Source organism: Dermacentor silvarum, chromosome 3 (genome assembly GCF_013339745.2).
Source record: "Dermacentor silvarum isolate Dsil-2018 chromosome 3, BIME_Dsil_1.4, whole genome shotgun sequence".
Taxonomy (NCBI): domain Eukaryota; kingdom Metazoa; phylum Arthropoda; class Arachnida; order Ixodida; family Ixodidae; genus Dermacentor; species Dermacentor silvarum.
In genome coordinates this window covers 130,953,958-130,959,025 of record NC_051156.1, presented here as the reverse complement: position 1 = coordinate 130,959,025, position 5,068 = coordinate 130,953,958, and positions in this window count along the sequence as shown.

Below are 5,068 nucleotides of genomic sequence, written 5' to 3'. Positions count from 1 at the left end.
CCATGCCTGAAGCAGCCTACCAGCAAGTACCTCCCCCTGCACCGGCACCGTGCTCTGGTGTGCCTCTCCACAGGGACCCTGCTATCTTCACAGGCGCGGATGACACCGACGTTGAGGATTGGCTTACGACCTACGAGCGGGTAAGCGCCCACAATAAATGGGACGAAGCAGCTAAGCTCAGCAACGTGCTCTTCTACCTCGCGGGTGTGGCCATCTTATAGTACAACAACCATGAAACGGATTTTCCGGCGTGGTCCGACTTCAAGACGTCTTTTATCGATGTTTTTGGTCGCCGTGCTGTTCGTAAGCTGTGCGCCGAACAGCGTTTGCGGGAACGAGCTCAGCAAGTAGGTGAATCATTCACAAGTTACATCGAAGACATCCTGGACTTAAGCAGGAAAGTCAACGCGACCATGTCGGAGTACGATAAGATCAGGAATGCTATGAAAGGCATAGAAGACGATGCCTTCAACATGCTGCTTGACAAAAATCCTCACACGGTGGCAGAGATAATTACACTGTGCTAAAGTTACGAGGAGCTACGCAGACAGTGGTCATTGACCCGTCACCCTACATCGCGCGACGAACACCTCGGTGGCTTGACGGCCATTTCTGATCAGTCATCGTTGATGGCGGAAATGAAGGCTTTCGTGCGCGAGGAAATTGCACGCCAGCTCTCCTTGGTGGCCTTAGCACAACCGCCACCGGTACAAGAGCCAACGTCAAGTTTTGAGCCCCCGCTCCGCCGCGCCATCGCGCACGAACTGAACGAGATTTTGCCCGAGTGCCATCAACATGTTTCTGCGGCCGCACCTCTCTGTTACGCTTAAGTCGTCGCCCGGGCCCAACAGATCCCTCTGGCTGCACCACTCAGCTACGTGGAAGTCGTCGCCAGGCCCCACCCCTTCCCTCAAGGTGGGCCTCTCAGTTACGCCGACGTCCTGACTATGCCCCGACCACAGCCCGCCATGTAACCGTATCACCAGCCGTCCCGCACAACGCGTCCTCCTACTTGGACGGGGCACCCCACAGCGAATCGGTTGCGCACATCTGATAACCGGCCTATCTGTTTTGCGTGCGGCTATGCAGGTCACGTCGCACGCTACGGTAATCGCGTGCAGTCACCTAGCGCTGCAACATATGCGCCATGTCGTATGGTCGGTTCTCCCCGCCCATGTTACGACGACCCTTCGGCATCGTCATCGATGTTCCGCGCAACGCCTAACACCCGCCGCTCACCTTCCCCACGCCGACACTCGGGAAGAGGAAAACTAATCGTCGCAGTCCACGAGGCAAGGGCTGCGACGCCAGCGAAACGCGAAAGTCCTCAGGGTAGCCCGACGAATGTGATATACGTGTGTGTTGATGGTGTTCACGCAACTGCACTCGTGAACACCGGAAGGCGCCGTGTCAGTTATGGACGCAAAACTTTGTCCCTTGATTCGGAAAGCCACGATGCCCCTTACTGGACTGTCCCTCCGCACAGCCGGCGCACTGCGTATTGGGCCTCTTCGATTATCCGTTCCTAACAGTCCCGGACGGCCCGAGGCGGTGCTTTCAACCAATGAGCATTGCGTATGCAGTCTTTCAGACAGTCGGGGACTGTCAGAGACGGATAATCGAAGAGGCCCATTGAGGACGTTGTGTACGCCATTGAATTTATTGTAATTTCGTCGTACTTCCATGACGTTATCCTTGGCTGGGATTTTCTCTCCCGCCACAATGCTGTCATTCATTGCGCATGGGCCGAAATAAAACTGTCGCCGCTCTCAGATTTGACGTTTGCTGACATTGCTTCTCGTCCGAACAAACTGCTCGTCAGTTGTTCAGACAACCACTCCTTAGTGGTTGTCTCTGTGTACTGCAGCAGCCTCTCCGACGCCGTCGCACTACTTTCTCCGTCTGGCCGCTTTTCCACTCGAAAAGGTCTACTGCTACCTTTTGTGACGGTGAACATCACACAGGGCTCGAGTGTTATATTTATTTGTAACCCGTTCCCGTGCCCTGTGCTGCTACTCCGAGGAGAATGTCTGGGCAGTTTCGAAGCTATCGAAGACGTACAAAATACGGACGTTCCCGAAGACACTTACTGTGTCCGTTACAGTACGCTCGGCTCGATTTCTACGGCTGAGCCATCGCTCATAGATGTGTTCGATTCTTCTATTGCCGATGACCTTACACCGGGCCATCGATCACAGCTTCTGTGCATCTTACATAAATTTTGTATTTCTTTCGACGTCGGGCAACCTTCCCTGGGTCGGACGTGTACTGTTACGCACTACATCGAAACCTGCTCCCAATCGCCATTGCAGCAACGCCCATATCGTGTATCGGATACAGAACGTCGCGTGATTAATGAACAAGTGGCCGATATGCTCCGCCGCGAAGTGATCCGAGCTTCCCACAGTCCATGGGCATCTCCCGTCGTCCTTGTTACGAAGAAAGACGGTTCTGTATGGTTCTGTGTGGACTATCGGCGCCTCAACAACATCACTCGTAAGGACGTTTACCGGCATCCGCGAATCGACGACGCTATTGACACCCTACAAGGAGCAGAATTTTTTTCATCTCTCGATCTGCACTCCGGGTATTGGCAAGTACCTATGGCAGATGACGATCGACCGAAGACAGCCTTTGTCACGCCCGACGGCTTGTACGAATTTAACGTCATGCCGTTTGGACTTTGTAATGCGCCAGCGACTTTTGAGCACATGATGGATACCGTTATGCGCGGCTTGAAATGGCACACGTGCTTGTGCTACCTTGATGATGTCGTTGTTTTTGCTCCGGACTTCTCCACGCACCTTCAACGCCTCCGGCGTGTTTTGACACATTTGAGAAACGCTGGCCTGCAACTAAATTTAAAGAAGTGCCGATTTGCAGCGCGGCAGCTGACGGTACTGGGTTACGTCGTTTCCAAGGATGGAATTCTCCCCGATCCAGCCAAGCTGTGTACCATCGCCGAATTCAATAAACCTACTTCCATCAAAAGAACTGCGAAGTTTTGAAGGTTTGTGTTCCTAATTACGACGCTTCATTTGAAATCTCGCCGCCATCATATCACCTCTGACGAATCTCCTTGGAAGCAACGGATCCCTTCATTCCTGGTCGTCAGAGTGCGAGGAAGCGTTCGAAAATCTCCGTCGTTTGCTGACGACTCCCCCAAATTTTGCGCCACTACGACCCGACGGCCCCTACAGAGGTACATACAGAGATGCCAGCGGTGTTGGCCTCGGCGCTGTCCTTGCGTAGCGCAAACCTGGCTTTCCTGAATATGTCGTGGCCTATGCCAGTCGCACCCTAACGAAAGCCGAGACCAATTACTCTGTCACGGAAAAAGAATGTCTGGCGATCATCTGGGCTCTTACTAAGTTCCGGCCTTATTTGTATGGCCGCCCATTTGATGTCACGGACCACCGTGCACTATGTTGGCAGTCATCGTTGAAGCATCCTTCAGATCGTCTTACCCGCTGGGCACTTCGCCTGCAGGACTACGATATCCGCGTGCTGTACCGCAACGGACGCCAACATTCTGACGCCGACGCCCTATCACGCTCACCCTTGCCTGATGACAATGCCTGCTGCTCACTATCCCAGCTCGCTGTTTCTTCAATCGACCTTGAGACTATCACTTCCGAGCAGCGCAAGGACCCGTGGATTGCCTCGATTATAGACTTGCTTGCTGACCCATAACCGTAGTCAACCACTCGCACGTTGCGTCGTCAGGCTCGCCATTTCGCGGTTCGCGACCACCAGCTTCACAGACTCAGTTACATCGCAGACGGCCGCCAGTGGTTGTTAGTAGTTCCTCGCAGTGTGCGCTCCGAAATCTGCGCATCCTTTCACGCTGATCCACAGTGCGCACACTCGGGAGTTTTCAAAACCTACCAGCGCCTCCGACAACGCTACTACTGGCGAGGAATGTACAACTACGTTGAAAAGTTCGTTCGCTCATGCCCCGACTGCCAGCGCCGGAAGCATTCACCCCAGCTCTCGCCAGCTGGTCTGCAGCCTCTACCCTGCCCTACCCGGCCGTTCGGGCGCGTTGGAATTGATTTGTATGGGCCATTTCCCTTGACGTCAGATGGTAATCGCTGGGCCATTGTAGCCGTAGATCACCTCACACGATACGCCGAAACCGCCGCTCTCCCAGCCGCTACAGCGCGCGATGTTGCCTCATTCTTGCTTCGCCCATTGATGCTGCGGCATGGTCCACCCCAGGATTTGCTCAGTGATCGCGGACGTGTCTTCCTGTCGGAAGTGGTTGAAGCCATTCTTAATGAGTGCCGCGTTATTCATTGCACAACTACGGCGTACCACCCCCAAACCAATGGCCTCATTTATATATTTATTTATTTACTTAATTATTTATTTATTTTTATTCATTCATTCATTTTCAATTTATTTATTTATACATTCATTCATTCATTCACTTGTACCACAATGCTGTCTGCTATTGTACCCCGAGCAATATGAGGGATTACAATACAATGAGAGAGCGAAAAACGTAAATGAAGAAATACACAACAGACACAAGTTGAGGCAAAATGGGAGAAAAGCCAAAAATAATTGGCAACAGTACTCGCATGTCAGACGGCACAGGCGTTTTGTCTACAGATCTACCAAAAAGATTAACATGACAAACGCAGTACAAGGAATTAATCTACTCGTAAATAACCAGCCTTGCACAGAAATTGGGAAGCCAATTCCAGTTCGAAACTGCGCTCGGAAAAAAAATGTATGTGTTAGCGCAGATCTATGAACAGTGACATATCTGAGCATCAGCTTTCTGCACGGGGCCGTCAAGCAGGTAATAATCAGTTGTGAAGAATCATGGGTTTCATCGCGATTGTGACGGCTTTCATCTCATCTTAAACCGGTAATATGTTTGCGAGTACATAAGATGGATTCAGTCGAACGAAGCATGGGTAGTTGGAGATCGCTAGAAGAGGCCTTCCGCCTCCAAACCATATAGAATAAGCTGATAAGGATGATAGATATCTATAGGGTTTCGCTTATATCTGACATGGAATTTTACACTGCTTAAATACTTGCAACTTACCGGACA